The sequence below is a fragment of the Miniopterus natalensis genome, chromosome 15 (assembly GCF_054644295.1).
Source record: "Miniopterus natalensis isolate mMinNat1 chromosome 15, mMinNat1.hap1, whole genome shotgun sequence".
Lineage (NCBI taxonomy): Eukaryota > Metazoa > Chordata > Mammalia > Chiroptera > Miniopteridae > Miniopterus > Miniopterus natalensis.
This window is the reverse complement of record NC_142095.1, coordinates 54,382,836-54,406,612: the sequence shown is the minus strand read 5'-3', so window position 1 is coordinate 54,406,612 and position 23,777 is coordinate 54,382,836.

Below are 23,777 nucleotides of genomic sequence, written 5' to 3'. Positions count from 1 at the left end.
TGAGACAAGCCCCGAGGAGGGAGCTACATTCTGCACAGTACAAAATGCAAATGAATTCCAGGCTGAAAACTCACTCCAGAAGGATGAAATGCATGTGTTTCTCTCTGAAAGAACACTCTGCCACTAGGCTTTTGCTTGCTCCTTCAAAGTCTTTGTAGAAACATGTGTTTTCACTGCTGGAATACGTTTTGGGATGCATTGTTCCAATCCCTTGCAAGCCTCATGTTGTTTCTTACACAATGTGGAAAATCAAGGACTATGTTTCCCAAATCACTTGAAATCCAGGAAAACGCACACTACATCACTCTTGCTCAAACACGATCTTTCTCCTAATGTGTTGAGAACATTCAAGAAACCAGAAAAGAAGGGTATTTTGATGTGAATTTCAGATGGCTATGTACAAAAGGACATTTCTATTGGTTGCAGAGTGCAAAACCATGATTGACCTCATGTTCTCCATGAAAACCTTACATTTCCAAGTGACCTGAAGTAGGACTTTCACAAAAAGATGTGTTTGCGTGTCTGTGGTTTAGGGAGCTCTAAGTAGTGTATTCAGTGCTGGAGAGTAACACAGCTACAGAAGTTACACAGCGTTTTGAGAGCACCAACATGCTTCAAGCTGAAACTGCTACAAGGTGTGTGTAGCATGCAGAAAGAAGGCTTGTCATTTCAAAGAAAGAAGTGGAAACCAAAATGCATGTAGTGAAACGAGCACACCAGTATGGGAGATGTGCATGTGGACAGTTTCAAGCAGCAGCTCTTTGTGAACACTTGGAGACAGCGCTGTGAAAAAATTTCGTACGATGCGGGATTTGGCCAAAGTTGAAAGACCTTCCAAAACCAACCCTAAAGAACTTAGCCAAACAATGAATGTTGCAACAAGCTCCTGCAGGAAAGGTGCTTCTATGAGACAACCCCCGAGCAGGTAGCTACATTCTGCACAGCACAAAATGCAAATGAATTCCAGGCTGAAAACTCACTCCAGAGGGATGAAATGCATGTGTTTCTCTCTGAAAGAACACTCTGACACTAGGCTTTTGCTTGCTCCTTCAAATTCTTTGTAGAAACATGTGTTTTCACTACTGGAATACATTTTGGGATGCATTGTTCCAATCTCTTGGAAGCCTCATATTGTTTCTTACACAATGTGGAAAAACAAGGAGTATGTTTCCCAAATCACTTGAAATCCAGGAAAACGCACACTACATCACTCTTGCTCAAACACGATCTTTCTCCTAATGTGTTGAGAACATTCAAGAAACCAGAAAAGAAGGGTATTTTGATGTGAATTTCAGATGGCTATGTATAAAAGGACATTTCTATTGGTTGCAGAGTGCAAATCCATGATTGACCTCATGTTCTCCATGAAAACCTTACATTTCCAACTGACCTGAAGTAGGACTTTCACAAAAAGATGTGTTTGCGTGTCTGTGGTTTAGGGAGCTCTAAGTAGTGTATTCAGTGCTGGAGAGTAACACAGCTACAGAAGTTACACAGCGTTTTGAGAGCACCAACATGCTTCAAGCTGAAACTGCTACAAGGTGTGTGTAGCATGCAGAAAGAAGGCTTGTCATTTCAAAGAAAGAAGTGGACCCAAAATGCATGTAGTGAAACGAGCACACCAGTATGGGAGATGTGCATGTGGACAGTTTCAAGCAGCAGCTCTTTGTGGACACTTGGAGACAGCGCTGTGAAAAAATTTCGTACGAGGCGGGATTTGGCCAAAGTTGAAAGACCTTCCAAAACCAACCCTAAAGAACTTAGCCAAACAATGAATGTTGCAACAAGCTCCTGCAGGAAAGGTGCTTCTATGAGACAACCCCCGAGCAGGTAGCTACATTCTGCACAGTACAAAATGCAAATGAATTTCAGGCTGAAAACTCACTCCAGAAGGATGAAATGCATGTGTTTCTCTCTGAAAGAACACTCTGCCACTAGGCTTTTGCTTGCTCCTTCAAAGTCTTTGTAGAAACATGTGTTTTCACTGCTGGAATACGTTTTGGAATGCATTGTTCCAATCCCTTGCAAGCCTCATGTTGTTTCTTACACAATGTGGAAAAACAAGGAGTATGTTTCACAAATCACTTGAAATCCAGGAAAACGCACACTACATCACTTTTGCTCAAACACGATCTTTCTCCTAATGTGTTGAGAACGTTCAAGAAACCAGAAAAGAAGGGTATTTTGATGTGAATTTCAGATGGCTATGTACAAAAGGACATTTCTATTGGTTGCAGACTGCAAAACAATGATTGACCTCATGTTCTCCATGAAAATCTTACATTTCCAAGTGACCTGAAGTAAGACTTTCACAAAAAGATGTGTTTGCGTGTCTCTGGTTTAGGGAGCTCTAAGTAGTGTATTCAGTGCTGGAGAGTAACACAGCCTACAGAAGTTACACAGCGTTTTGAGAGCACCAACATGCTTCAAGCTGAAACTGCTACAAGGTGTGTGTAGCATGCAGAAAGAAGGCTTGTCATTTCAAAGAAAGAAGTGGAAACCAAAATGCAGACAGTGAAACGAGCACACCAGTATGGGAGATGTGCATGTGGACAGTTTCAAGCAGCAGCTCTTTTTGAACACTTGGAGACAGCGCTGTGAAAAAATTTCGTACGAAGCGGGATTTGGCCAAAGATGAAAGACCTTCCAAAACCAACCCTAAAGAACTTAGCCAAACAATGAATGTTGCAACAAGCTCCTGCAGGAAAGGTGCTTCTATGAGACAAGCCGCGAGCAGGTAGCTACATTCTGCACAGTACAAAATGCAAATGAATTCCAGGCTGAAAACTCACTCCAGAGGGATGAAATGCATGTGTTTCTCTCTGAAAGAACACTCTGACACTAGGCTTTTGCTTGCTCCTTCAAAGTCTTTGTAGAAACATGTGTTTTCACTGCTGGAATACGTATTGGGATGCATTGTTTCAATCTCTTGCAAGCCTCATGTTGTTTCTTACACAATGTGGAAAAACAAGGAGTATGTTTCCCAAATCACTTGAAATCCAGGAAAACGCACACTACATCACTCTTGCTCAAACACGATCTTTCTCCCAATGTGTTGAGAACATTCAAGAAACCAGAAAAGAAGGGTATTTTGATGTGAATTTCAGATGGCTATGTACAAAAGGACATTTCTATTGGTTGCAGAGTGCAAAACCATGATTGACCTCATGTTCTCCATGAAAACCTTACATTTCCAAGTGACCTGAAGTAAGACTTTCACAAAAAGATATGTTTGCGTGTCTGTGGTGAAAGGAGCTCTAACTAGTGTATTCAGTGCTGGAGAGTAACACACTGTACAGAATTTACACAGCGTTTTGAGAGCACCAACATGCTTCAAGCTGAAACTGCTACAAGGTGTGTGTAGCATGCAGAAAGAAGGCTTGTCATTTCAAAGAAAGAAGTGGAAACCAAAATGCATGTAGTGAAACGAGCACACCAGTATGGGAGATGTGCATGTGGACAGTTTCAAGCAGCAGCTCTTTGTGAACACTTGGAGACAGGGCTGTGAAAAAATTTCGTATGAAGCGGGATTTGGCCAAAGATGAAACACCTTCCAAAACCAACCCTAAAGAACTTAGCCAAACAATGAATATTGCAACAAGCTCCTGCAGGAAAGGTGCTTCTATGAGACAAGCCCCGAGCAGGTAGCTACATTCTGCACAGTACAAAATGCAAATGAATTCCAGGCTGAAAACTCACTCCAGAAGGATGAAATGCATGTGTTTCTCTCTGAAAGAACACTCTGACACTAGGCTTTTGCTTGCTCCTTCAAATTCTTTGTAGAAACATGTGTTTTCACTACTGGAATACGTTTTGGGATGCATTGTTCCAATCTCTTGCAAGCCTCATATTGTTTCTTACACAATGTGGAAAAACAAGGAGTATGTTTCCCAAATCACTTGAAATCCAGGAAAACGCACACTACATCACTCTTGCTCAAACACGATCTTTCTCCTAATGTGTTGAGAACATTCAAGAAACCAGAAAAGAAGGGTATATTGATGTGAATTTCAGATGGCTATGTATAAAAGGACATTTCTATTGGTTGCAGAGTGGAAATCCATGATTGACCTCATGTTCTCCATGAAAACCTTACATTTCCAAGTGACCTGAAGTAGGACTTTCACAAAAAGATGTGTTTGCATGTCTGTGGTTTAGGAAGCTCTAGGTAGTGTATTCAGTGCTGGAGAGTAACACAGCTACAGAAGTTACACAGCGTTTTGAGAGCACCAACATGCTTCAAGCTGAAACTGCTACAAGGTGTGCGTAGCATGCAGAAAGAAGGCTTGTCATTTCAAAGAAAGAAGTGGAAACCAAAATGCATGTAGTGAAACGAGCACACCAGTATGGGAGATGTGCATGTGGACAGTTTAAAGCAACAGCTCTTTGTGGACACTTGGAGACAGCGCTGTGAAAAAATTTCGTACGATGCGGGATTTGGCCAAAGTTGAAAGACCTTCCAAAACCAACCCTAAAGAACTTAGCCAAACAATGAATGTTGCAACAAGCTCCTGCAGGAACGGTGCTTCTATGAGACAAGCCCCGAGCAGGTAGCTACATTCTGCACAGTACAAAATGCAAATGAATTCCAGGCTGAAAACTCACTCCAGAAGGATGAAATGCATGTGTTTCTCTCTGAAAGAACACTCTGCCACTAGGCTTTCGCTTGCTCCTTCAAAGTCTTTGTAGAAACATGTGTTTTCACTGCTGGAATACGTTTTGGGATGCATTGTTCCAATCCCTTGCAAGCCTCATGTTGTTTCTTACACAATGTGGAAAAACAAGGAGTATGTTTCCCAAATCACTTGAAATACAGGAAAACGCACACTACATCACTCTTGCTCAAACACGATCTTTCTCCTAATGTGTTGAGAACATTCAAGAAACCAGAAAAGAAGGGTATTTTGATGTGAATTTCAGATGGCTATGTACAAAAGGACATTTCTATTGGTTGCAGAGTGCAAAACCATGATTGACCTCATGTTCTCCATGAAAACCTTACATTTCCAAGTGACCTGAAGTAGGACTTTCACAAAAAGATGTGTTTGCGTGTCTGTGGTTTAGGGAGCTCTAAGTAGTGTATTCAGTGCTGGAGAGTAACACAGCTACAGAAGTTACACAGCGTTTTGAGAGCACCAACATGCTTCAAGCTGAAACTGCTACAAGGTGTGTGTAGCATGCAGAAAGAAGGCTTGTCATTTCAAAGAAAGAAGTGGAAACCAAAATGCATGTAGTGAAACGAGCACACCAGTATGGGAGATGTGCATGTGGACAGTTTCAAGCAGCAGCTCTTTGTGAACACTTGGAGACAGCGCTGTGAAAAAATTTCGTACGATGCGGGATTTGGCCAAAGTTGAAAGACCTTCCAAAACCAACCCTAAAGAACTTAGCCAAACAATGAATGTTGCAACAAGCTCCTGCAGGAAAGGTGCTTCTATGAGACAACCCCCGAGCAGGTAGCTACATTCTGCACAGCACAAAATGCAAATGAATTCCAGGCTGAAAACTCACTCCAGAGGGATGAAATGCATGTGTTTCTCTCTGAAAGAACACTCTGACACTAGGCTTTTGCTTGCTCCTTCAAAGTCTTTGTAGAAACATGTGTTTTCACTGCTGGAATACGTATTGGGATGCATTGTTTCAATCTCTTGCAAGCCTCATGTTGTTTCTTACACAATGTGGAAAAACAAGGAGTATGTTTCCCAAATCACTTGAAATCCAGGAAAACGCACACTACATCACTCTTGCTCAAACACGATCTTTCTCCTAATGTGTTGAGAACATTCAAGAAACCAGAAAAGACGGGTATTTTGATGTGAATTTCAGATGGCTATGTACAAAAGGACATTTCTATTGGTTGCAGAGTGCAAAACCATGATTGACCTCATGTTCTCCATGAAAACCTTACATTTCCAAGTGACCTGAAGTAATACTTTCACAAAAAGATATGTTTGCGTGTCTGTGGTGAAAGGAGCTCTAACTAGTGTATTCAGTGCTGGAGAGTAACACACTGTACAGAATTTACACAGCGTTTTGAGAGCACCAACATGCTTCAAGCTGAAACTGCTACAAGGTGTGTGTAGCATGCAGAAAGAAGGCTTGTCATTTCAAAGAAAGAAGTGGAAACCAAAATGCATGTAGTGAAACGAGCACACCAGTATGGGAGATGTGCATGTGGACAGTTTCAAGCAGCAGCTCTTTGTGGACACTTGGAGACAGCGCTGTGAAAAATTTTCGTACGAAGCGGGATTTGGCCAAAGATGAAACAACTTCCAAAACCAACCCTAAAGAACTTAGCCAAACAATGAATATTGCAACAAGCTCCTGCAGGAAAGGTGCTACTATGAGACAAGCCCCGAGCAGGTAGCTACATTCTGCACAGTACAAAATGCAAATGAATTCCAGGCTGAAAACTCACTCCAGAAGGATGAAATGCATGTGTTTCTCTCTGAAAGAACACTCTGACACTAGGCTTTTGCTTGCTCCTTCAAATTCTTTGTAGAAACATGTGTTTTCACTACTGGAATACATTTTGGGATGCATTGTTCCAATCTCTTGGAAGCCTCATATTGTTTCTTACACAATGTGGAAAAACAAGGAGTATGTTTCCCAAATCACTTGAAATCCAGGAAAACGCACACTACATCACTCTTGCTCAAACACGATCTTTCTCCTAATGTGTTGAGAACATTCAAGAAACCAGAAAAGAAGGGTATTTTGATGTGAATTTCAGATGGCTATGTATAAAAGGACATTTCTATTGGTTGCAGAGTGCAAATCCATGATTGACCTCATGTTCTCCATGAAAACCTTACATTTCCAACTGACCTGAAGTAGGACTTTCACAAAAAGATGTGTTTGCGTGTCTGTGGTTTAGGGAGCTCTAAGTAGTGTATTCAGTGCTGGAGAGTAACACAGCTACAGAAGTTACACAGCGTTTTGAGAGCACCAACATGCTTCAAGCTGAAACTGCTACAAGGTGTGTGTAGCATGCAGAAAGAAGGCTTGTCATTTCAAAGAAAGAAGTGGACCCAAAATGCATGTAGTGAAACGAGCACACCAGTATGGGAGATGTGCATGTGGACAGTTTCAAGCAGCAGCTCTTTGTGGACACTTGGAGACAGCGCTGTGAAAAAATTTCGTACGAGGCGGGATTTGGCCAAAGTTGAAAGACCTTCCAAAACCAACCCTAAAGAACTTAGCCAAACAATGAATGTTGCAACAAGCTCCTGCAGGAAAGGTGCTTCTATGAGACAACCCCCGAGCAGGTAGCTACATTCTGCACAGTACAAAATGCAAATGAATTTCAGGCTGAAAACTCACTCCAGAAGGATGAAATGCATGTGTTTCTCTCTGAAAGAACACTCTGCCACTAGGCTTTTGCTTGCTCCTTCAAAGTCTTTGTAGAAACATGTGTTTTCACTGCTGGAATACGTTTTGGAATGCATTGTTCCAATCCCTTGCAAGCCTCATGTTGTTTCTTACACAATGTGGAAAAACAAGGAGTATGTTTCACAAATCACTTGAAATCCAGGAAAACGCACACTACATCACTTTTGCTCAAACACGATCTTTCTCCTAATGTGTTGAGAACGTTCAAGAAACCAGAAAAGAAGGGTATTTTGATGTGAATTTCAGATGGCTATGTACAAAAGGACATTTCTATTGGTTGCAGACTGCAAAACAATGATTGACCTCATGTTCTCCATGAAAATCTTACATTTCCAAGTGACCTGAAGTAAGACTTTCACAAAAAGATGTGTTTGCGTGTCTCTGGTTTAGGGAGCTCTAAGTAGTGTATTCAGTGCTGGAGAGTAACACAGCCTACAGAAGTTACACAGCGTTTTGAGAGCACCAACATGCTTCAAGCTGAAACTGCTACAAGGTGTGTGTAGCATGCAGAAAGAAGGCTTGTCATTTCAAAGAAAGAAGTGGAAACCAAAATGCAGACAGTGAAACGAGCACACCAGTATGGGAGATGTGCATGTGGACAGTTTCAAGCAGCAGCTCTTTTTGAACACTTGGAGACAGCGCTGTGAAAAAATTTCGTACGAAGCGGGATTTGGCCAAAGATGAAAGACCTTCCAAAACCAACCCTAAAGAACTTAGCCAAACAATGAATGTTGCAACAAGCTCCTGCAGGAAAGGTGCTTCTATGAGACAAGCCGCGAGCAGGTAGCTACATTCTGCACAGTACAAAATGCAAATGAATTCCAGGCTGAAAACTCACTCCAGAGGGATGAAATGCATGTGTTTCTCTCTGAAAGAACACTCTGACACTAGGCTTTTGCTTGCTCCTTCAAAGTCTTTGTAGAAACATGTGTTTTCACTGCTGGAATACGTATTGGGATGCATTGTTTCAATCTCTTGCAAGCCTCATGTTGTTTCTTACACAATGTGGAAAAACAAGGAGTATGTTTCCCAAATCACTTGAAATCCAGGAAAACGCACACTACATCACTCTTGCTCAAACACGATCTTTCTCCCAATGTGTTGAGAACATTCAAGAAACCAGAAAAGAAGGGTATTTTGATGTGAATTTCAGATGGCTATGTACAAAAGGACATTTCTATTGGTTGCAGAGTGCAAAACCATGATTGACCTCATGTTCTCCATGAAAACCTTACATTTCCAAGTGACCTGAAGTAAGACTTTCACAAAAAGATATGTTTGCGTGTCTGTGGTGAAAGGAGCTCTAACTAGTGTATTCAGTGCTGGAGAGTAACACACTGTACAGAATTTACACAGCGTTTTGAGAGCACCAACATGCTTCAAGCTGAAACTGCTACAAGGTGTGTGTAGCATGCAGAAAGAAGGCTTGTCATTTCAAAGAAAGAAGTGGAAACCAAAATGCATGTAGTGAAACGAGCACACCAGTATGGGAGATGTGCATGTGGACAGTTTCAAGCAGCAGCTCTTTGTGAACACTTGGAGACAGGGCTGTGAAAAAATTTCGTATGAAGCGGGATTTGGCCAAAGATGAAACACCTTCCAAAACCAACCCTAAAGAACTTAGCCAAACAATGAATATTGCAACAAGCTCCTGCAGGAAAGGTGCTTCTATGAGACAAGCCCCGAGCAGGTAGCTACATTCTGCACAGTACAAAATGCAAATGAATTCCAGGCTGAAAACTCACTCCAGAAGGATGAAATGCATGTGTTTCTCTCTGAAAGAACACTCTGACACTAGGCTTTTGCTTGCTCCTTCAAATTCTTTGTAGAAACATGTGTTTTCACTACTGGAATACGTTTTGGGATGCATTGTTCCAATCTCTTGCAAGCCTCATATTGTTTCTTACACAATGTGGAAAAACAAGGAGTATGTTTCCCAAATCACTTGAAATCCAGGAAAACGCACACTACATCACTCTTGCTCAAACACGATCTTTCTCCTAATGTGTTGAGAACATTCAAGAAACCACAAAAGAAGGGTATATTGATGTGAATTTCAGATGGCTATGTATAAAAGGACATTTCTATTGGTTGCAGAGTGGAAATCCATGATTGACCTCATGTTCTCCATGAAAACCTTACATTTCCAAGTGACCTGAAGTAGGACTTTCACAAAAAGATGTGTTTGCATGTCTGTGGTTTAGGAAGCTCTAGGTAGTGTATTCAGTGCTGGAGAGTAACACAGCTACAGAAGTTACACAGCGTTTTGAGAGCACCAACATGCTTCAAGCTGAAACTGCTACAAGGTGTGCGTAGCATGCAGAAAGAAGGCTTGTCATTTCAAAGAAAGAAGTGGAAACCAAAATGCATGTAGTGAAACGAGCACACCAGTATGGGAGATGTGCATGTGGACAGTTTAAAGCAACAGCTCTTTGTGGACACTTGGAGACAGCGCTGTGAAAAAATTTCGTACGATGCGGGATTTGGCCAAAGTTGAAAGACCTTCCAAAACCAACCCTAAAGAACTTAGCCAAACAATGAATGTTGCAACAAGCTCCTGCAGGAACGGTGCTTCTATGAGACAAGCCCCGAGCAGGTAGCTACATTCTGCACAGTACAAAATGCAAATGAATTCCAGGCTGAAAACTCACTCCAGAAGGATGAAATGCATGTGTTTCTCTCTGAAAGAACACTCTGCCACTAGGCTTTCGCTTGCTCCTTCAAAGTCTTTGTAGAAACATGTGTTTTCACTGCTGGAATACGTTTTGGGATGCATTGTTCCAATCCCTTGCAAGCCTCATGTTGTTTCTTACACAATGTGGAAAAACAAGGAGTATGTTTCCCAAATCACTTGAAATACAGGAAAACGCACACTACATCACTCTTGCTCAAACACGATCTTTCTCCTAATGTGTTGAGAACATTCAAGAAACCAGAAAAGAAGGGTATTTTGATGTGAATTTCAGATGGCTATGTACAAAAGGACATTTCTATTGGTTGCAGAGTGCAAAACCATGATTTACCTCATGTTCTCCATGAAAACCTTACATTTCCAAGTGACCTGAAGTAAGACTTTCACAAAAAGATATGTTTGCGTGTCTGTGGTGAAAGGAGCTCTAACTAGTGTATTCAGTGCTGGAGAGTAACACACTGTACAGAATTTACACAGCGTTTTGAGAGCACCAACATGCTTCAAGCTGAAACTGCTACAAGGTGTGTGTAGCATGCAGAAAGAAGGCTTGTCATTTCAAAGAAAGAAGTGGAAACCAAAATGCATGTAGTGAAACGAGCACACCAGTATGGGAGATGTGCATGTGGACAGTTTCAAGCAGCAGCTCTTTGTGAACACTTGGAGACAGCGCTGTGAAAAAATTTCGTATGAAGCGGGATTTGGCCAAAGATGAAACACCTTCCAAAACCAACCCTAAAGAACTTAGCCAAACAATGAATATTGCAACAAGCTCCTGCAGGAAAGGTGCTTCTATGAGACAAGCCCCGAGCAGGTAGCTACATTCTGCACAGTACAAAATGCAAATGAATTCCAGGCTGAAAACTCACTCCAGAAGGATGAAATGCATGTTTTTCTCTCTGAAAGAACACTCTGACACTAGGCTTTTGCTTGCTCCTTCAAATTCTTTGTAGAAACATGTGTTTTCACTACTGGAATACGTTTTGGGATGCATTGTTCCAATCTCTTGCAAGCCTCATATTGTTTCTTACACAATGTGGAAAAACAAGGAGTATGTTTCCCAAATCACTTGAAATCCAGGAAAACGCACACTACATCACTCTTGCTCAAACACGATCTTTCTCCTAATGTGTTGAGAACATTCAAGAAACCAGAAAAGAAGGGTATTTTGATGTGAATTTCAGATGGCTATGTATAAAAGGACATTTCTATTGGTTGCAGAGTGCAAATCCATGATTGACCTCATGTTCTCCATGAAAACCTTACATTTCCAACTGACCTGAAGTAGGACTTTCACAAAAAGATGTGTTTGCGTGTCTGTGGTTTAGGGAGCTCTAAGTAGTGTATTCAGTGCTGGAGAGTAACACAGCTACAGAAGTTACACAGCGTTTTGAGAGCACCAACATGCTTCAAGCTGAAACTGCTACAACGTGTGTGTAGCATGCAGAAAGAAGGCTTGTCATTTCAAAGAAAGAAGTGGACCCAAAATGCATGTAGTGAAACGAGCACACCAGTATGGGAGATGTGCATGTGGACAGTTTCAAGCAGCAGCTCTTTGTGGACACTTGGAGACAGCGCTGTGAAAAAATTTCGTACGAGGCGGGATTTGGCCAAAGTTGAAAGACCTTCCAAAACCAACCCTAAAGAACTTAGCCAAACAATGAATGTTGCAACAAGCTGCTGCAGGAAAGGTGCTTCTATGAGACAACCCCCGAGCAGGTAGCTACATTCTGCACAGTACAAAATGCAAATGAATTCCAGGCTGAAAACTCACTCCAGAAGGATGAAATGCATGTGTTTCTCTCTGAAAGAACACTCTGCCACTAGGCTTTTGCTTGCTCCTTCAAAGTCTTTGTAGAAACATGTGTTTTCACTGCTGGAATACGTTTTGGGATGCGTTGTTCCAATCCCTTGCAAGCCTCATGTTGTTTCTTACACAATGTGGAAAAACAAGGAGTATGTTTCCCAAATCACTTGAAATCCAGGAAAACGCACACTACATCACTCTTGCTCAAACACGATCTTTCTCCTAATGTGTTGAGAACATTCAAGAAACCAGAAAAGAAGGGTATTTTGATGTGAATTTCAGATGGCTATGTACAAAAGGACATTTCTATTGGTTGCAGAGTGCAAAACCATGATTGACCTCATGTTCTCCATGAAAACCTTACATTTCCAAGTGACCTGAAGTAAGACTTTCACAAAAAGATATGTTTGCGTGTCTGTGGTGAAAGGAGCTCTAACTAGTGTATTCAGTGCTGGAGAGTAACACACTGTACAGAATTTACACAGCGTTTTGAGAGCACCAACATGCTTCAAGCTGAAACTGCTACAAGGTGTGTGTAGCATGCAGAAAGAAGGCTTGTCATTTCAAAGAAAGAAGTGGAAACCAAAATGCAGGTAGTGAAACGAGCACACCAGTATGGGAGATGTGCATGTGGACAGTTTCAAGCAGCAGCTCTTTGTGAACACTTGGAGACAGCGCTGTGAAAAAATTTCGTACGAAGCGGGATTTGGCCAAAGATGAAAGACCTTCCAAAACCAACCCTAAAGAACTTAGCCAAACAATGAATGTTGCAACAAGCTCCTGCAGGAACGGTGCTTCTATGAGACAAGCCCCGAGCAGGTAGCTACATTCTGCACAGTACAAAATGCAAATGAATTCCAGGCTGAAAACTCACTCCAGAAGGATGAAATGCATGTGTTTCTCTCTGAAAGAACACTCTGCCACTAGGCTTTCGCTTGCTCCTTCAAAGTCTTTGTAGAAACATGTGTTTTCACTGCTGGAATACGTTTTGGGATGCATTGTTCCAATCCCTTGCAAGCCTCATGTTGTTTCTTACACAATGTGGAAAAACAAGGAGTATGTTTCCCAAATCACTTGAAATCCAGGAAAACGCACACTACATCACTCTTGCTCAAACACGATCTTTCTCCTAATGTGTTGAGAACATTCAAGAAACCAGAAAAGAAGGGTATTTTGATGTGAATTTCAGATGGCTATGTACAAAAGGACATTTCTATTGGTTGCCGAGTGCAAAACCATGATTTACCTCATGTTCTCCATGAAAACCTTACATTTCCAAGTGACCTGAAGTAAGACTTTCACAAAAAGATATGTTTGCGTGTCTGTGGTGAAAGGAGCTCTAACTAGTGTATTCAGTGCTGGAGAGTAACACACTGTACAGAATTTACACAGCGTTTTGAGAGCACCAACATGCTTCAAGCTGAAACTGCTACAAGGTGTGTGTAGCATGCAGAAAGAAGGCTTGTCATTTCAAAGAAAGAAGTGGAAACCAAAATGCATGTAGTGAAACGAGCACACCAGTATGGGAGATGTGCATGTGGACGGTTTCAAGCAGCAGCTCTTTGTGAACACTTGGAGACAGCGCTGTGAAAAAATTTCGTATAAAGCGGGATTTGGCAAAAATGAAACACCTTGCAAAACCAACCCTAAAGAACTTAGCCAAACAATGAATATTGCAACAAGCTCCTGCAGGAAAGGTGCTTCTATGAGACAAGCCCCGAGCAGGTAGCTACATTCTGCACAGTACAAAATGCAAATGAATCCAGGCTGAAAACTCACTCCAGAAGGATGAAATGCATGTGTTTCTCTCTGAAAGAACACTCTGCCACTAGGCTTTCGCTTGCTCCTTCAAAGTCTTTGTAGAAACATGTGTTTTCACTGCTGGAATACGTTTTGGGATGCATTGTTCCAATCCCTTGCAAGCCTCATGTTGTTTCTTACACAATGTGGAAAAACAAGGAGTATGTTTCCCAAATCACTTGAAATCCTGGAAAACGCACACTACATCACTCTTGCTCAAACACGATCTTTCTCCTAATGTGTTGAGAACATTCAAGAAACCAGAAAAGAAGGGTATTTTGATGTGAATTTCAGATGGCTATGTACAAAAGGACATTTCTATTGGTTGCAGAGTGCAAAACCATGATTGACCTCATGTTCTCCATGAAAACCTTACATTTCCAAGTGGCCTGAAGTAAGACTTTCACAAAAAAATGTGTTTGCGTGTCTGTGGTGAAAGGAGCTCTAACTAGTGTATTCAGTGCTGGAGAGTAACACACTGTACAGAATTTACACAGCGTTTTGAGAGCAGCAACATGCTTCAAGCTGAAACTGCTACAAGGTGTGTGTAGCATGCAGAAAGAAGGCTTGTCATTTCAAAGAAAGAAGTGGAAACCAAAATGCAGGTAGTGAAACGAGCACACCAGTATGGGAGATGTGCAGGTGGACAGTTTCAAGCAGCAGCTCTTTGTGAACACTTGGAGACAGCGCTGTGAAAAAATTTCGTACGAAGCGGGATTTGGCCAAAGATGAAAGACCTTCCAAAACCAACCCTAAAGAACTTAGCCAAACAATGAATGTTCCAACAAGCTCCTGCAGGAAAGGTGCTTCTATGAGACAAGCCCCGAGCAGGTAGCTACATTCTGCACAGTACAAAATGCAAATGAATCCAGGCTGAAAACTCACTCCAGAAGGATGAAATGTATGTGTTTCTCTCTGAAAGAACACTCTGCCACTAGGCTTTCGCTTGCTCCTTCAAAGTCTTTGTAGAAACATGTGTTTTCACTGCTGGAATACGTTTTGGGATGCATTGTTCCAATCCCTTGCAAGCCTCATGTTGTTTCTTACACAATGTGGAAAAACAAGGAGTATGTTTCCCAAATCACTTGAAATCCAGGAAAACGCACACTACATCACTCTTGCTCAAACACGATCTTTCTCCTAATGTGTTGAGAACATTCAAGAAACCAGAAAAGAAGGGTATTTTGATGTGAATTTCAGATGGCTATGTACAAAAGGACATTTCTATTGGTTGCAGAGTGCAAAACCATGATTGACCTCATGTTCTCCATGAAAACCTTACATTTCCAAGTGGCCTGAAGTAAGACTTTCACAAAAAAATGTGTTTGCGTGTCTGTGGTGAAAGGAGCTCTAACTAGTGTATTCAGTGCTGGAGAGTAACACACTGTACAGAATTTACACAGCGTTTTGAGAGCACCAACATGCTTCAAGCTGAAACTGCTACAAGGTGTGTGTAGCATGCAGAAAGAAGGCTTGTCATTTCAAAGAAAGAAGTGGAAACCAAAATGCAGACAGTGAAACGAGCACACCAGTATGGGAGATGTGCAGGTGGACAGTTTCAAGCAGCAGCTCTTTGTGAACACTTGGAGACAGCGCTGTGAAAAAATTTCGTACGAAGCGGGATTTGGCCAAAGATGAAAGACCTTCCAAAACCAACCCTAAAGAACTTAGCCAAACAATGAATGTTCCAACAAGCTCCTGCAGGAAAGGTGCTTCTATGAGACAAGCCCCGAGGAGGGAGCTACATTCTGCACAGTACAAAATGCAAATGAATTCCAGGCTGAAAACTCACTCCAGAAGGATGAAATGCATGTGTTTCTCTCTGAAAGAACACTCTGCCACTAGGCTTTTGCTTGCTCCTTCAAAGTCTTTGTAGAAACATGTGTTTTCACTGCTGGAATACGTTTTGGGATGCATTGTTCCAATCCCTTGCAAGCCTCATGTTGTTTCTTACACAATGTGGAAAATCAAGGACTATGTTTCCCAAATCACTTGAAATCCAGGAAAACGCACACTACATCACTCTTGCTCAAACACGATCTTTCTCCTAATGTGTTGAGAACATTCAAGAAACCAGAAAAGAAGGGTATTTTGATGTGAATTTCAGATGGCTATGTACAAAAGGACATTTCTATTGGTTGCAGAGTGCAAAACCATGATTGACCTCATGTTCTCCATGAAAACCTTACATTTCCAAGTGACCTGAAGTAGGACTTTCACAAAAAGATGTGTTTGCGTGTCTGTGGTTTAGGGAGCTCTAAGTTGTGTATTCAGTGCTGGAGAGTAACACAGCTACAGAAGTTACACAGCGTTTTGAGAGCACCAACATGCTTCAAGCTGAAACTGCTACAAGGTGTGCGTAGCATGCAGAAAGAAGGCTTGTAATTTCAAAGAAAGAAGTGGAAACCAAAATGCATGTAGTGAAACGAACACACCAGTATGGGAGATGTGCATGTGGACAGTTTAAAGCAACAGCTCTTTGTGGACACTTGGAGACAGCGCTGTGAAAAAATTTCGTATGAAGCGGGATTTGGCCAAAGTTGAAAGACCTTCCAAAACCAACCCTAAAGAACTTAGCCAAACAATGAATGTTGCAACAAGCTCCTGCAGGAACGGTGCTTCTATGAGACAAGCCCCGAGCAGGTAGCTACATTCTGCACAGTACAAAATGCAAATGAATCCAGGCTGAAAACTCACTCCAGAAGGATGAAATGTATGTGTTTCTCTCTGAAAGAACACTCTGCCACTAGGCTTTCGCTTGCTCCTTCAAAGTCTTTGTAGAAACATGTGTTTTCACTGCTGGAATACGTTTTGGGATGCATTGTTCCAATCCCTTGCAAGCCTCATGTTGTTTCTTACACAATGTGGAAAAACAAGGAGTATGTTTCCCAAATCACTTGAAATCCAGGAAAACGCACACTACATCACTCTTGCTCAAACACGATCTTTCTCCTAATGTGTTGAGAACATTCAAGAAACCAGAAAAGAAGGGTATTTTGATGTGAATTTCAGATGGCTATGTACAAAAGGACATTTCTATTGGTTGCAGAGTGGAAATCCATGATTGACCTCATGTTCTCCATGAAAACCTTACATTTCCAAGTGACCTGAAGTAGGACTTTCACAAAAAGATGTGTTTGCATGTCTGTGGTTTAGGAAGCTCTAGGTAGTGTATTCAGTGCTGGAGAGTAACACAGCTACAGAAGTTACACAGCGTTTTGAGAGCACCAACATGCTTCAAGCTGAAACTGCTACAAGGTGTGCGTAGCATGCAGAAAGAAGGCTTGTCATTTCAAAGAAAGAAGTGGAAACCAAAATGCATGTAGTGAAACGAGCACACCAGTATGGGAGATGTGCATGTGGACAGTTTCAAGCAGCAGCTCTTTTTGAACACTTGGAGACAGCGCTGTGAAAAAATTTCGTACGAAGCGGGATTTGGCCAAAGATGAAAGACCTTCCAAAACCAACCCTAAAGAACTTAGCCAAACAATGAATGTTGCAACAAGCTCCTGCAGGAAAGGTGCTTCTATGAGACAAGCCGCGAGCAGGTAGCTACATTCTGCACAGTACAAAATGCAAATGAATTCCAGGCTGAAAACTCACTCCAGAGGGATGAAATGCATGTGTTTCTCTCTGAAAGAACACTCTGACACTAGGCTTTTGCTTGCTCCTTCAAAGTCTTTGTAGAAACATGTGTTTTCACTGCTGGAATACGTATTGGGATGCATTGTTTCAATCTCTTGCAAGCCTCATGTTGTTTCTTACACAATGTGGAAAAACAAGGAGTATGTTTCCCAAATCACTTGAAATCCAGGAAAACGCACACTACATCACTCTTGCTCAAACACGATCTTTCTCCCAATGTGTTGAGAACATTCAAGAAACCAGAAAAGAAGGGTATTTTGATGTGAATTTCAGATGGCTATGTACAAAAGGACATTTCTATTGGTTGCAGAGTGCAAAACCATGATTGACCTCATGTTCTCCATGAAAACCTTACATTTCCAAGTGACCTGAAGTAAGACTTTCACAAAAAGATATGTTTGCGTGTCTGTGGTGAAAGGAGCTCTAACTAGTGTATTCAGTGCTGGAGAGTAACACACTGTACAGAATTTACACAGCGTTTTGAGAGCACCAACATGCTTCAAGCTGAAACTGCTACAAGGTGTGTGTAGCATGCAGAAAGAAGGCTTGTCATTTCAAAGAAAGAAGTGGAAACCAAAATGCATGTAGTGAAACGAGCACACCAGTATGGGAGATGTGCATGTGGACAGTTTCAAGCAGCAGCTCTTTGTGAACACTTGGAGACAGGGCTGTGAAAAAATTTCGTATGAAGCGGGATTTGGCCAAAGATGAAACACCTTCCAAAACCAACCCTAAAGAACTTAGCCAAACAATGAATATTGCAACAAGCTCCTGCAGGAAAGGTGCTTCTATGAGACAAGCCCCGAGCAGGTAGCTACATTCTGCACAGTACAAAATGCAAATGAATTCCAGGCTGAAAACTCACTCCAGAAGGATGAAATGCATGTGTTTCTCTCTGAAAGAACACTCTGACACTAGGCTTTTGCTTGCTCCTTCAAATTCTTTGTAGAAACATGTGTTTTCACTACTGGAATACGTTTTGGGATGCATTGTTCCAATCTCTTGCAAGCCTCATATTGTTTCTTACACAATGTGGAAAAACAAGGAGTATGTTTCCCAAATCACTTGAAATCCAGGAAAACGCACACTACATCACTCTTGCTCAAACACGATCTTTCTCCTAATGTGTTGAGAACATTCAAGAAACCAGAAAAGAAGGGTATATTGATGTGAATTTCAGATGGCTATGTATAAAAGGACATTTCTATTGGTTGCAGAGTGGAAATCCATGATTGACCTCATGTTCTCCATGAAAACCTTACATTTCCAAGTGACCTGAAGTAGGACTTTCACAAAAAGATGTGTTTGCATGTCTGTGGTTTAGGAAGCTCTAGGTAGTGTATTCAGTGCTGGAGAGTAACACAGCTACAGAAGTTACACAGCGTTTTGAGAGCACCAACATGCTTCAAGCTGAAACTGCTACAAGGTGTGCGTAGCATGCAGAAAGAAGGCTTGTCATTTCAAAGAAAGAAGTGGAAACCAAAATGCATGTAGTGAAACGAGCACACCAGTATGGGAGATGTGCATGTGGACAGTTTAAAGCAACAGCTCTTTGTGGACACTTGGAGACAGCGCTGTGAAAAAATTTCGTACGATGCGGGATTTGGCCAAAGTTGAAAGACCTTCCAAAACCAACCCTAAAGAACTTAGCCAAACAATGAATGTTGCAACAAGCTCCTGCAGGAACGGTGCTTCTATGAGACAAGCCCCGAGCAGGTAGCTACATTCTGCACAGTACAAAATGCAAATGAATTCCAGGCTGAAAACTCACTCCAGAAGGATGAAATGCATGTGTTTCTCTCTGAAAGAACACTCTGCCACTAGGCTTTCGCTTGCTCCTTCAAAGTCTTTGTAGAAACATGTGTTTTCACTGCTGGAATACGTTTTGGGATGCATTGTTCCAATCCCTTGCAAGCCTCATGTTGTTTCTTACACAATGTGGAAAAACAAGGAGTATGTTTCCCAAATCACTTGAAATACAGGAAAACGCACACTACATCACTCTTGCTCAAACACGATCTTTCTCCTAATGTGTTGAGAACATTCAAGAAACCAGAAAAGAAGGGTATTTTGATGTGAATTTCAGATGGCTATGTACAAAAGGACATTTCTATTGGTTGCAGAGTGCAAAACCATGATTTACCTCATGTTCTCCATGAAAACCTTACATTTCCAAGTGACCTGAAGTAAGACTTTCACAAAAAGATATGTTTGCGTGTCTGTGGTGAAAGGAGCTCTAACTAGTGTATTCAGTGCTGGAGAGTAACACACTGTACAGAATTTACACAGCGTTTTGAGAGCACCAACATGCTTCAAGCTGAAACTGCTACAAGGTGTGTGTAGCATGCAGAAAGAAGGCTTGTCATTTCAAAGAAAGAAGTGGAAACCAAAATGCATGTAGTGAAACGAGCACACCAGTATGGGAGATGTGCATGTGGACAGTTTCAAGCAGCAGCTCTTTGTGAACACTTGGAGACAGCGCTGTGAAAAAATTTCGTATGAAGCGGGATTTGGCCAAAGATGAAACACCTTCCAAAACCAACCCTAAAGAACTTAGCCAAACAATGAATATTGCAACAAGCTCCTGCAGGAAAGGTGCTTCTATGAGACAAGCCCCGAGCAGGTAGCTACATTCTGCACAGTACAAAATGCAAATGAATTCCAGGCTGAAAACTCACTCCAGAAGGATGAAATGCATGTTTTTCTCTCTGAAAGAACACTCTGACACTAGGCTTTTGCTTGCTCCTTCAAATTCTTTGTAGAAACATGTGTTTTCACTACTGGAATACGTTTTGGGATGCATTGTTCCAATCTCTTGCAAGCCTCATATTGTTTCTTACACAATGTGGAAAAACAAGGAGTATGTTTCCCAAATCACTTGAAATCCAGGAAAACGCACACTACATCACTCTTGCTCAAACACGATCTTTCTCCTAATGTGTTGAGAACATTCAAGAAACCAGAAAAGAAGGGTATTTTGATGTGAATTTCAGATGGCTATGTATAAAAGGACATTTCTATTGGTTGCAGAGTGCAAATCCATGATTGACCTCATGTTCTCCATGAAAACCTTACATTTCCAACTGACCTGAAGTAGGACTTTCACAAAAAGATGTGTTTGCGTGTCTGTGGTTTAGGGAGCTCTAAGTAGTGTATTCAGTGCTGGAGAGTAACACAGCTACAGAAGTTACACAGCGTTTTGAGAGCACCAACATGCTTCAAGCTGAAACTGCTACAACGTGTGTGTAGCATGCAGAAAGAAGGCTTGTCATTTCAAAGAAAGAAGTGGACCCAAAATGCATGTAGTGAAACGAGCACACCAGTATGGGAGATGTGCATGTGGACAGTTTCAAGCAGCAGCTCTTTGTGGACACTTGGAGACAGCGCTGTGAAAAAATTTCGTACGAGGCGGGATTTGGCCAAAGTTGAAAGACCTTCCAAAACCAACCCTAAAGAACTTAGCCAAACAATGAATGTTGCAACAAGCTGCTGCAGGAAAGGTGCTTCTATGAGACAACCCCCGAGCAGGTAGCTACATTCTGCACAGTACAAAATGCAAATGAATTCCAGGCTGAAAACTCACTCCAGAAGGATGAAATGCATGTGTTTCTCTCTGAAAGAACACTCTGCCACTAGGCTTTTGCTTGCTCCTTCAAAGTCTTTGTAGAAACATGTGTTTTCACTGCTGGAATACGTTTTGGGATGCGTTGTTCCAATCCCTTGCAAGCCTCATGTTGTTTCTTACACAATGTGGAAAAACAAGGAGTATGTTTCCCAAATCACTTGAAATCCAGGAAAACGCACACTACATCACTCTTGCTCAAACACGATCTTTCTCCTAATGTGTTGAGAACATTCAAGAAACCAGAAAAGAAGGGTATTTTGATGTGAATTTCAGATGGCTATGTACAAAAGGACATTTCTATTGGTTGCAGAGTGCAAAACCATGATTGACCTCATGTTCTCCATGAAAACCTTACATTTCCAAGTGACCTGAAGTAAGACTTTCACAAAAAGATATGTTTGCGTGTCTGTGGTGAAAGGAGCTCTAACTAGTGTATTCAGTGCTGGAGAGTAACACACTGTACAGAATTTACACAGCGTTTTGAGAGCACCAACATGCTTCAAGCTGAAACTGCTACAAGGTGTGTGTAGCATGCAGAAAGAAGGCTTGTCATTTCAAAGAAAGAAGTGGAAACCAAAATGCAGGTAGTGAAACGAGCACACCAGTATGGGAGATGTGCATGTGGACAGTTTCAAGCAGCAGCTCTTTGTGAACACTTGGAGACAGCGCTGTGAAAAAATTTCGTACGAAGCGGGATTTGGCCAAAGATGAAAGACCTTCCAAAACCAACCCTAAAGAACTTAGCCAAACAATGAATGTTGCAACAAGCTCCTGCAGGAACGGTGCTTCTATGAGACAAGCCCCGAGCAGGTAGCTACATTCTGCACAGTACAAAATGCAAATGAATTCCAGGCTGAAAACTCACTCCAGAAGGATGAAATGCATGTGTTTCTCTCTGAAAGAACACTCTGCCACTAGGCTTTCGCTTGCTCCTTCAAAGTCTTTGTAGAAACATGTGTTTTCACTGCTGGAATACGTTTTGGGATGCATTGTTCCAATCCCTTGCAAGCCTCATGTTGTTTCTTACACAATGTGGAAAAACAAGGAGTATGTTTCCCAAATCACTTGAAATCCAGGAAAACGCACACTACATCACTCTTGCTCAAACACGATCTTTCTCCTAATGTGTTGAGAACATTCAAGAAACCAGAAAAGAAGGGTATTTTGATGTGAATTTCAGATGGCTATGTACAAAAGGACATTTCTATTGGTTGCCGAGTGCAAAACCATGATTTACCTCATGTTCTCCATGAAAACCTTACATTTCCAAGTGACCTGAAGTAAGACTTTCACAAAAAGATATGTTTGCGTGTCTGTGGTGAAAGGAGCTCTAACTAGTGTATTCAGTGCTGGAGAGTAACACACTGTACAGAATTTACACAGCGTTTTGAGAGCACCAACATGCTTCAAGCTGAAACTGCTACAAGGTGTGTGTAGCATGCAGAAAGAAGGCTTGTCATTTCAAAGAAAGAAGTGGAAACCAAAATGCATGTAGTGAAACGAGCACACCAGTATGGGAGATGTGCATGTGGACGGTTTCAAGCAGCAGCTCTTTGTGAACACTTGGAGACAGCGCTGTGAAAAAATTTCGTATAAAGCGGGATTTGGCAAAAATGAAACACCTTGCAAAACCAACCCTAAAGAACTTAGCCAAACAATGAATATTGCAACAAGCTCCTGCAGGAAAGGTGCTTCTATGAGACAAGCCCCGAGCAGGTAGCTACATTCTGCACAGTACAAAATGCAAATGAATCCAGGCTGAAAACTCACTCCAGAAGGATGAAATGCATGTGTTTCTCTCTGAAAGAACACTCTGCCACTAGGCTTTCGCTTGCTCCTTCAAAGTCTTTGTAGAAACATGTGTTTTCACTGCTGGAATACGTTTTGGGATGCATTGTTCCAATCCCTTGCAAGCCTCATGTTGTTTCTTACACAATGTGGAAAAACAAGGAGTATGTTTCCCAAATCACTTGAAATCCTGGAAAACGCACACTACATCACTCTTGCTCAAACACGATCTTTCTCCTAATGTGTTGAGAACATTCAAGAAACCAGAAAAGAAGGGTATTTTGATGTGAATTTCAGATGGCTATGTACAAAAGGACATTTCTATTGGTTGCAGAGTGCAAAACCATGATTGACCTCATGTTCTCCATGAAAACCTTACATTTCCAAGTGGCCTGAAGTAAGACTTTCACAAAAAAATGGGTTTGCGTGTCTGTGGTGAAAGGAGCTCTAACTAGTGTATTCAGTGCTGGAGAGTAACACACTGTACAGAATTTACACAGCGTTTTGAGAGCAGCAACATGCTTCAAGCTGAAACTGCTACAAGGTGTGTGTAGCATGCAGAAAGAAGGCTTGTCATTTCAAAGAAAGAAGTGGAAACCAAAATGCAGGTAGTGAAACGAGCACACCAGTATGGGAGATGTGCAGGTGGACAGTTTCAAGCAGCAGCTCTTTGTGAACACTTGGAGACAGCGCTGTGAAAAAATTTCGTACGAAGCGGGATTTGGCCAAAGATGAAAGACCTTCCAAAACCAACCCTAAAGAACTTAGCCAAACAATGAATGTTCCAACAAGCTCCTGCAGGAAAGGTGCTTCTATGAGACAAGCCCCGAGGAGGGAGCTACATTCTGCACAGTACAAAATGCAAATGAATTCCAGGCTGAAAACTCACTCCAGAAGGATGAAATGCATGTGTTTCTCTCTGAAAGAACACTCTGCCACTAGGCTTTTGCTTGCTCCTTCAAAGTCTTTGTAGAAACATGTGTTTTCACTGCTGGAATACGTTTTGGGATGCATTGTTCCAATCCCTTGCA